Consider the following 11,104-nt stretch of genomic DNA (forward strand, 5'->3'; position numbering starts at 1 on the left):
ACACAGAGTCAAAAAAGTTACCTGGTAGGCACAAATGTGAAATCTTTCCTGGGGATGGCCCAGAGCCTTTTAAGTGATGCAGTACACTGGGATCACACTTATTACACTGATCTATAATTTGCAATTTGTAGCTGTTATTTGTCATACAGTTTTCCTAGCATTGACTACACCATACTGAAAAAGTAAAGGCTTCCCAGCAGCACAGTCAAACACAACTACACGTTGTGGTGACCTGTAGTGTCCCAGCACAGAATCAGTTTAAATGTTGAGTAGGGAATTTTGCTGTTCCAGACTCGAGGCAAGTCAGATTATGAAAAAACACAAGCAAAGAAGTAGGATGGCTTCTCAAGGACCTAGCATCCCTGCAACACTCCCACACTTGGGAGGCCAACTAAACCTTTTTTAAACACCTATTACCATGTAAAGCGTGAACTGACGTGATTGCTGCTGCTTCAGATGAATCCATCAGTATAATAGTAAGACTGGCATTTTTTTCCTTTATAATTCTTCTTCAGGTCATCCGGCACAGACATCACAATGACAACCACAAGAATAACAACACCATTCAGCCCATCGAGTCAGCTCCACCATTTCTGATTATCTTGACTGATTATTTATCCCTCTCAACCCCATTCTCCTGCCTTCTCCCCACAGCCCTTGATGCACTTACTAATCAAGAGACTATCAACCTCTTCTTTAAATGTACCCAATGACTTGGCTTTCACAGCAATCTGTGGCAATGAATTCTGCACATTCCCCACCCTCTGGCAAAAGAAATTCCTCCTCATCTCTGTTCTAGAGGGACATCCTTCTATTCTGAGGTTGTGACCTCTGGTCCTAGACTATCCCACACACATTAGTTTGAAACCTAGTTTGTTTAGCATCTAAGATCCTTTCCATCCCATGGGACATAGTTGTCCAAAATAACCTATTAACACAAGAGCTCTGATGCAGAGCATTATCGTCCAAAATTATTAAGCAGGTACCTGAGCCATCACCAGAAACAGAAATATTAATTGCATGTAAAAAAACAAAACATTGATAACATTATAACCATCAAAAATATTTAAAAACAAGAACAAACATCCAGATGTTGCTGAAATTCCAGCTCTGGTCTGGCGAGAAACCCTGATTCCATTCTCCCATTGATTTACTCGCCAGTTTTATTAATAATGGACAAGACCAGAGGATGGTCAGTCTGGAAATTGAAAAATGACTTTTCCCCACTGCCATCCCACTGCTCCATCCTAGCAACAAGGTGTGGTCATGCCAATAGTTAAAATCACTTCCTTTCTCTCTTTAAAGATTCTGCCTGATTGATAAATTATTGTCCAGAATACCCTGTTCTATTTCATTGCTTTCTATTACTGTTCTAATTTCTGACAATACATCAAAGCCTTCACTGGGTAAGAATAGTTTTTAATAAAGTGGACAAAATTTTATTACCAAAATTCTCATTACTGCTAAGAAACCATTCGACTCTCGGCAGCTTACAGTAACTCCAATAGTTTAATCAAATACCAGCTAATACATTACTGACAGCAATTACTCATAGAATTCAAGCTCATCTCAAAAGGACCCGCAAGTAGGCAGGCGAGGTGGGGTGGTTTATTGGTTAGAAGTGAAAGCAGCTACTTAGAAATAGGTGAAGTAGGGTCCAAAGACATAGAATTTTTGTGGGTAGACTTAAGAAACTGCAAGGTTAAAAATACCCTAATGGGATTTATAAGCAGACCTCTGAACAGTAATCAGAATGTGTGGTACAAATTACAATGGGAGATAGGAAAGGGCCAATGTTGGTGATTTCTGAGACTGAAGTACACAAGTGTTTCCAACAAGTGGACAGTCACAAGGCTGCGGGACCAGTCGGCGTCCCAGGGCGAGTACTCACCAGAGTATGTGTGGCACAACTAGCAGGTGTGTTTACAGACATTTTTAATCCCTCCCTCTCTCAGTGTAGAGTCCTCTCCTGCTTCACTATTGTTCCTGTACCTAGAAAGACCAAGGTAACATGTCTGTCACACTCACCTCAATAATAAGCAAATGCTTTGAGAGGCTGGTCAAGGACTACATCTGCAGCTTGCTGCCACCCACACTGGACCCCCTACAATTCGCCTACTGGCACAACCAATCAACAGATCACGCAATAGCCACAGCTCTGCACACCGTCCTTACACATCTGGAGAAGAAGGATGTTTATGTGAGAATGCTGTTCTACAGTTCAGCATTCAACACCATAATTCCCTCCAGGCACAACAAGAAGCTCAGAGACCTCGGCCTTCATTCTGCCTTGTGTAGCTGGATCCTAAACTTCCTGTCAGGTTGCTGGGAGGTGGTAAAAGTGGGCTCCCTCACCTCTGCCCCTCTGACCCTCAACACAGGAGCCCCCCCAGGAATGTGTCCTGCCCCCTCCTTTACTCTCTGTATACCCATGAGTGTGTCGCCACCCACAGCTCCAATCTGCTAATTAAGTTTGCTGATGATAAAACACTGTTTGGCTTAATCTCAAAGAATAATGGGGCACCCTACAGAGAAGAAGTCATCACCCCGACAGAGTGGTGTCAAGAAAACAACCTCTCAGGGTTCTGGTGACATCATCGTTCAGAATGGCAGCTTAAATCAATAGCTCCTCTGGAAAAATGCATATTTTGCCCCATTAATCCATCAAATATAAGGGGGACAAGAATGGGGAAAAAGAATGATTAAAAAAAAAGCATCACTGCGGAGCCTATGGAAGAGAGAGATACAACGCGCGGCTTTCCTACACGTGCGTGTGGCAGCGAGGCTGACGCGGGGCCTTGTGCAGGCGAAGCGGCAAATATGATAAGGATTCTGGAAGAGATAAGGTAAGTCCAAAAAGATATAAAACAGCAACTCAATGATATAAAATCAGAGCTTGCCAACGTCAATCAGAAAATAGCGGTGGCAGAGACTGGAATTGAGAAGGTGGAAGACCGCATGCAAAACATGGAACGGACACTAAGTAAAACGATAAAAATATTAAATCAACGGGAAAGTAAATTGCTTGACCAGGAGGGAAGATCGCAACGGAAAAATATCAGGATTTATAATGTTCCCAAAGGAGCGGAAGGATTGTCGATGATGGACTTTGTAGACAAGCGGCTGCAGGACGTGCTGGACTATGGAGATTGAAATTGAGAGGGCACATTGTTTACTCGTCCCGCGGCCTCCCGGAGACAGAGAAAGTAAACTGCGCTCAATAGTACTTAGACTCCGTCGCTTCAAGAGCAAGGCGGAGATTCTACGAAGGGCCTGAGGTAAGAAATGGGTGTTTTGGAACAGGAAATTAATATATTCCAATCATGATTACCCCCCGGCGGTCCTACAGAAATGGAAGGAATATTCCGAAGCAAAACAAATATTAAAGCAAGAAAAGATTAAATTCCAAACCCTGTACCCTGCTAAACTAAGGGTATTTTACCAAGAAGGGATACGACTACATCAGACAGTGGAAGAGGCGACTACAGACATGAACAACAGAGGACTGCCCATTAGTGTAGTCAAACCAAGGGAAAGTCTGGCTGAGCAGTTATCCTGATCTGCTTGGGAAATAGTAAGAGAACCTAGAAAGCAGGGGACGGGAGCAGAACAGGAGAAGGATATTAGGAAGAGACTGTGAGTTCTCCGAGGGCAGCCCTCACCTCCTCCAGAAGAGACATAAGGTTTGGTTAACTTTAAAAGTGCCGATAAACTAAAATGAAGCAAAAATAGACGGTGATATACCTATCTCGAGAAATACGTATTATAATGTGGATTTTATATTACTCAATTTTTTAAAATTCATTTATTCATTCCTTTTTCCCCACCTAAATGAGAATATATACATGGGAGGAATACACAGGGAAATCATTTCTGTGTAAAGGACATAGTTTTTTTTACTTACTTTTATAGGTACTGTAACGGGGGCCCTCAACTCACAGGTAGGAGGGGCTATCCCAGACGGCTAGACTTTTCTTCTAGCTCAACCCAGGGTCATCTAGAGACCCCAGCCTTGGAATCACACCTTCGTTACCTTTTTTAAAAATTATTCGCGTTTCTTGGCTCTTATTTGTTCAGGGAGTAGATCGATTAAGTTATATTCCGCAAATTTCAATGATATACCAACAGGTAAATACACATGGCTAAGGACAAAGTAAAATTCATTTCTTTTAATGTCAATGGGCTGTTGAATCCAGTCAAGCACAGTAAAATTATCAAAAATGAAAAAAGAACAAGCCCATGTAGTATATTTACAGGAAACTCACTTAAGTGATAAATGAGCATGGAAAATTAAAGAGAATGGGCTTCACTAATTTGTTTTTCTCCTCATATAAATCAGGACATAGAACAGGAGTTGCTGTTCTCATCTCAAGCAAGCTAAATTTTGAAAAAGTATTCAAAATGGGAGATAAGGAGGGCAGATATATTCTAGTAAGGGGGAATATAGATGGAAATCCAGTTACTTTATTGAATATATATGCAGCCCCAAGGAGTGATATTAGTTTCTTCCAGAAAATTACTGATATTATGGTAATGGAAACAGAAGGTCTCTTGATATGTGGGGGAGATTTAAATTTACAATTACAACCAAAGTTAGACTCTTCCAATAGAAAAACTTATGAAACAAAGTCCTTACATAAGAAAATTAACACTCTTTTTGAGGATGTTGCTCTAGTTGATACATGGAGGGACCTTTTCCCTGACAGAAGGGATTACACTCATTATTCTGCCCCCCATTCCATATATACAAGAATAGACTATTTCATAACATTTGGAAAAGATAGAGATAAAATAATCACCTGAGGAATTGGGACAATAGATGTAAGTGACCATGCACCTATATATTTATCTGTTGATTTTGACCTACAACCAAAGAATACTATTTGGAAACTAAATTCAAATCTACTCAATGATCCCCATTTTAAGGAACAAATTAAAAAAGAAATTGGTCTTTACTGACAATTTAATGGTAATGGAGAGGTTTCACCTCCCATTCTATGGGATACTCTGAAGGCTGTCTTAAGAGGGAAAATTATAGCGATATCTTCATATAAGAAAAAAATAAGGAATAAAACATTAGAGGAATTACAAAATAAGCTGAAGGAACTAGAAAAAAAACAAAAATTGAGTTTGGCACAGGATACACTAGAGGAAATTTTAAAAATTAGGAATGAATTAATAGTTTGGCTACACAAGAAATCAAAAAAAAATTAATGTTACTGAAACAGAGACACTATGAAAGTGGATCTAAATCTATGAAAATACTGGTGTGGAAACTGAAAAAAAAGATAGGAGACACTGAACTGGGCCCTGAGAAAGGCGCAAATGCCATCCAGCTGGAAGGAGGCGATAATCTCAGCTATACCGAAAGAAGGCAAGGATAAAATGGAACGTGGGTCATTTAGACCAATATCTGTTCTTAATGTGGATTACAGAATATTTACCTCCATCATGGCCAAATGATTAGAAGAGTTTCTACCCACACTGATACATAATGATCAGACAGGTCTTATACAATAACACCATAATGATCAGACGGGTCTTATACAATAACACCAAACACAAGACAATATACGAAGGACACTTCACATTATGGATCATATAAAAAAAAGAAATTGAAGCAATAGTGATAAGCGTGGATGCTGAAAAGGCATTTGATTCGGTTAATTGGAATTTTCTTTACAAAGTTTTACATAGATTTGGTCTACGTGACACAATTATTAAAACTATACAGGCATTATATGACAATCCTACTGCCAGGATTAAAATCAATGGATATTTATCTAATAATTTTACCCTAGAAAGGGGCACGAGACAGAGTTGTGCATGGTCACCACTACTCACCGCATTATATCTGGAACCATTAGCTCAATACATTAGACAAATTGAAGATATCAGGGGAATTACTAATAAAGGGACAGAGCATAAATTGGCCTGTTACGCGGATGACATTTTGAACTATCTAGGGCAACCAGCATACTCTTTACCTAAGTTGATGCAATCCTTTGAACAATATGGCCAACTATCAGGATACAAGATCAACATAGGTAAAACCCAACTACTTTCATATAACTATAGCCCACCAAGAGAAATTGAAAGTAGATATCTTTGGGCATGGCAAACAGAGTCCGTCAAATATTTGGGCATCATTATGCCAAAAGATTTGGCAAAATTATCAGAATTCAATCATCAGCCTATATATAAAAAAAAATTAAGGAAGATATAACAAGATGGAATCTAATTCCTTTTCTTGGTCTCAGTTCAAAGATTAAATCTATTAAGATGAATATACTGCCCAGACTACTATATCTCTTTCAGACCCTACCAATAGAGATTAACCAAAATCAATTCAATGACTGGAACAAAATGTTATCAAGATATGTATGGCAAGGTAAAAGGCCTAGGGTTCATCTCAAAACTTTGCAATTAGCCAAGGAAAAGGGGGGATGGGGCCTACCTTCTCTTAGAGATTATTATTTTGCAGCACAGTTGAGAGCTGTGATATGCTGGATTTTCAGAAGGCTTTTGACAAGGTCCCACACAGGAGATTAGTGTACAAACTTAAAGCACACGGTATTGGGGGTAAGGTATTGGTGTGGGTGGAGAATTGGTTAGCAGACAGGAAGCAAAGAGTGGGAATAAACAGGACCTTTTCAGAATGGCAGGCGGTGACTAGTGGGGTACCGCAAGGCTCAGTGCTGGGGCCCCAGTTGTTTACAATATATATTAATGACTTGGATGAGGGAGTTAAATGCAGCATCTCCAAGTTTTCGGATGACACGAAGCTGGGGGGCAGTGTTAGCTGTGAGGAGGATGCTAAGAGGATGCAGGGTGACTTGGATAGGTTGGGTGAGTGGGCAAATTCATGGCAGATGCAATTTAATGTGGATAAATGTGAAGTTATCCACTTTGGTGGCAAAAATAGGAAAACAGATTATTATCTGAATGGTGGCCGATTAGGAAAAGGGGAGGTGCAACCAGACCTGGGTGTCATTATACACCAGTCATTGAAAGTGGGCATGCAGGTACGGCAGGCGATGAAAAAGGCGAATGGTGTGCTGGCATTTATAGCGAGAGGATTCGAGTACAGGAGCAGGGAGGTACTGCTGCAGTTGTACAAGGCCTTGGTGAGACCACACCTGGAGTATTGTGTGCAGTTTTGGTCCCCTAATCTGAGGAAAGACATCCTTGCCATAGAGGGAGTACAAAGAAGGTTCACCAGGTTGATTCCTGGGATGGCAGAACTTTCATATGAAGAAGGACTGGATGAGCTGGGCTTGTACTCGTTGGAATTTAGAAGATTGAGGGGGGATCTGATTGAAACGTATAAGATCCTAAAGGGATTGGACAGGCTAGATGCAGGAAGATTGTTCCCGATGTTGGGGAAGTCCAGAACGAGGGGCCACAGTTTGAGGATAGAGGGGAAGCCTTTTAGGACCGAGATTAGGAAAAACTTCTTCACACAGAGAGTGGTGAATCTGTGGAATTCTCTGCCACAGGAAGCAGTTGAGGCCAGTTCATTGGCTATATTTAAGAGGGAGTTAGATATGGCCCTTGTGGCTACAGGGGTCAGGGGGTATGGAGGGAAGGCTGGGGCAGGGTTCTGAGTTGGATGATCAGCCATGATCATAATAAATGGTGGTGCAGGCTCGAAGGGCCGAATGGCCTACTCCTGCACCTATTTTCTATGTTTCTATGTTTCTATGTAACCCATCACATGTCACTCAATGGAAAAACATTGAGGAGAGGATACTTTCCATCCCCATACAGGCAATTTTGGCTGATAACAACCTACAAAGTTACATAAATAATATTGACAACCCATGGGTGAAATGGACTCTAAAAATATGGAAAACTATTATAAAAGAATATAAACTAGAGACAGACATTCCAATTCTTAAATAGTGTGCATATGACTCGGATTTTACGCCGAATAAACTGGATGCTAGATTTAAGGACTAAAGGAATAACAGATATTTGCAATATAATGAAAGAAGGAACACTTTTCAGTTTTGAAATGCTCAAAGAGAAACACTTATTAGAAAATCAAGACTTTTACCGGTATTTACAGATGCAACAGTATGTAAATAGGACAGTTAAAAATTAACCAAGGCAAGTACATGTCAGATAGAGCTATTTAGAAAAGCATATAATTCAGACAATGGCAGTAGAATAATTTCAAGTGTGTATAATGGTTTGTCAAATCATAAAACATATTCGACTTCATACATTAAAACAAAATGGGAGAAGGATGGAGGGATAATAGTCTCTGAGGAAGAATGGACAATAATATGGAGGTATCAATGGAAGTGTACCAGTTCACAGAAATGGAGGGAGTTTGGGTGGAAAAACTTGATAAGAAATTTTGTTACACCTTCTCAGAAATCCCATTATGATAGTAACGCCCCTGCTTGCTGGAGAAATTGTGGAAATCAAAATGCAAACTATTATCATATTTTCTGGGAATGCCCCGTTATCAAAGACTATTGGAGCGGAATACACAATGCCCTACAAAACATCTTTAAATGTGAAATACCCTCAGAGAGTAAGACCATATATTTTGGGTATATACCTCAAGAGTGGTTGAAAAGAGATAAATATTTAATAAATGTACTGCTGGTGGCTGGTAAAAAGACCCTTATCAGGAAATGGTTATCACAGGAGAGCCCAACTTTAAATGTATGGATAGAAATTACAATGAACATTTACAAAATGGAAAAGATAACAGCATCTGTTAATCATAAGTTGGAACAGTTTTATTCATACAGGAAAAAATGGTTTAACTACATAACACCTCATAGGCCTGATTTTATTCTCATAAGTCAATGAATATGTTGTAAAAAAAAAAGATCACTCCCTACTCTCTACATAGTTTTCTACTTTCGATTGTTCTTCCTTTCCTCTCCTTTCTATAAGTGTATACCTCAGATAAATATGTGGAGATTTGTGACAAATATGATTATATGATATATATGTACAGTATCTGAAATACATCTTATGGAAATGTTTGTTTGATGATGAAATTCAATAAAAAATAAATTACAAAAAAAAACAACCTCTCCCTCAATGTCGCAGAAACAAAGGAGCTGTTTGTGGCCTACAGAAGGAATGGAGACAGGCTAAACCCTATTGACATCAATCGCAGGTCTCTGCAGAGAGTGATGCGGACAGCCCAGCGCATCTGTAGATGTGAACTTCCCACTATTGAGGATATTTGCAAAGACAGGTGTGTAAAAAGGGCCTGAAGGATCATTGGGGACCCGAGTCACCTCAACCACAAACTGTTCCAGCTGCTACTATCCAGCAAATGGTACCGCAGCATAAAAACCAGGACCAACAGGCTTCAGGACAGTTTCTTCCACCAGGCCATCAGACTGATTAATTCATACTGATACAATTGTATTTCTATGTTATATTTACTATCCTGTTGTACATACTATTTATTATAAATTACTATAAATTGTACATTGCACATTTAGATAGAGATGTATCGTAAGGATTTTTACTCCTCGTATATGAAGCATGTAAGTAATAGAGTCAATTCAATTCAATAGTCATGGGGAATTTCATTATGCAGGTAGATGGGAAAAATCAGGTTGGACGCGGATCCCTGGAGAGAATTTGTAGAATGCCTATGAGATGGCTTTTCAGAGCAGCTTGTGGAGAAGTCCATGAGGGGAAAGACTATACTGGATTGAGTGTTGTGTAATAAACCAGATTTGATTAAGGAGCTTAAGGTAAAGGAACCTTTGACAGAATTCACTCTGCAGTTTGAGAGGGAGAGATAAAGTCAGATGTATCAATATTACAGTGGAGTAAAGGGAATTATAGAGGCATGAGAAAGGAACTGGCCAAAGTTGACTGGAAGGTGATACTAGCAGGGATGACAACAGAACAGCAATGGCTGGAATTTCTGGGAGCAATTCAGAAGGCACAGGATAAATGCATCCCAAGGAAGCAGCAGCACTCTAAAGGAAGGATCAGGCAACTGTGGTTGACACGGGAAAGACAGCATAAAAGCAAAAGAGAGGACATATAGCAAAAATTAGTGGGAAGGTACAGGTCTGGGAAGCCTTTAAAAACCAACAGAAAGCAAGTTAAGAATCCATAAGGACAGAAAAGATGAAATATGAAGGTAAGGTAGCCAATAATACATGTAAGGGGGTTTCGATTTTTATGTTACTGCAGAGTCTAATTAAAATGGCGTCTTTGTTATGTTAATCTGGGGAATGCGGCTTTGTTGTCTTAACACTAAGAAAGTTTGCGCTAGCAGCTTGTTGTGGTTTAGAGGGTGATAAGAAATACGTTATTAACCAATTGGGATAGTTGTTATGGTTTTGGTGTATTTGAAGATACTGTTTGCGAGGGGGTTTTGGGGGCAGAAGGCGGGAGAGCGAGACAGAGGATGGACGAGGTGCTGTGAGTCCGCTAACGGGGTCGGACCCCAAGCGGGACGTTCGGCAAGGAGACGGAGACGGACTCGTGTGGAGCGTCTGGTCGACCACCGTTGTTGGTCCCAGACGGCCGGTCGAGATGGTCCGAGGGGGTCGCAGGGTGAAGAAGAAGGTCCTTGAGCTCCAACGGTTTTTGTGCACGAAGAGATTGAACTTTGATAAGTGCGGCGCCTTTTATTTTCCTTTTATATTTTATTCTCTTTTAATTATATAGTTCCAGTAATATCTATAAACTGTAAATCATTTAATTGCAACTGGTATTGCCTGTTATTTGGGCGGGTTGGGGTACCTCACACAGCATCCACACAATCCAGTTTGCCGGGGCCGAGGGCTGTTTCCCTAGACGACAGCAAGCCAAGCGACCCTGAGGGTGGCCGGGGGTGGGGGGCTACATACAAAAGAAGATACAAAACATTTTTTGGATATACAAAGAGTAAAAGAGAGTTGAGATTGGATATTGGACTGCTGGAAAATGATGCTGGAGAGTTAGTAATGGGGAACAAAGAAATGGTAGATGAACTTAATAAGGACATAAAATATAGAACAGTACAGCAAAGGAACGGGCCCTTCAGACTACAATGTGCCGAACCAACTAAAAAGTGAACCAAAAACACCAAAATCTAATCCCTTCTATCTACACAATGTCCATA

General features: G+C 40.3%; 1 protein-coding gene across 1 annotated transcript in view; it reads left to right on the forward strand.

The window, feature by feature from the left end:
- The window catches only part of LOC140195332 (junctophilin-1-like), a 156,608-nt gene extending 145,933 nt beyond the window's left edge, over window positions 1–10,675 (forward strand). The window contains exon 6 of the mRNA XM_072253494.1: window positions 9,076–10,675. The gene's annotated coding sequence lies outside the window, so the exon portion shown is untranslated. The remainder of the gene's footprint in view (window positions 1–9,075) is intronic.
- The last annotated feature ends 429 nt before the right edge of the window (window positions 10,676–11,104 follow it).

Source organism: Mobula birostris, chromosome 1, assembly GCF_030028105.1.
Source record: "Mobula birostris isolate sMobBir1 chromosome 1, sMobBir1.hap1, whole genome shotgun sequence".
NCBI classification, from domain to species: Eukaryota; Metazoa; Chordata; class Chondrichthyes; order Myliobatiformes; family Myliobatidae; genus Mobula; species Mobula birostris.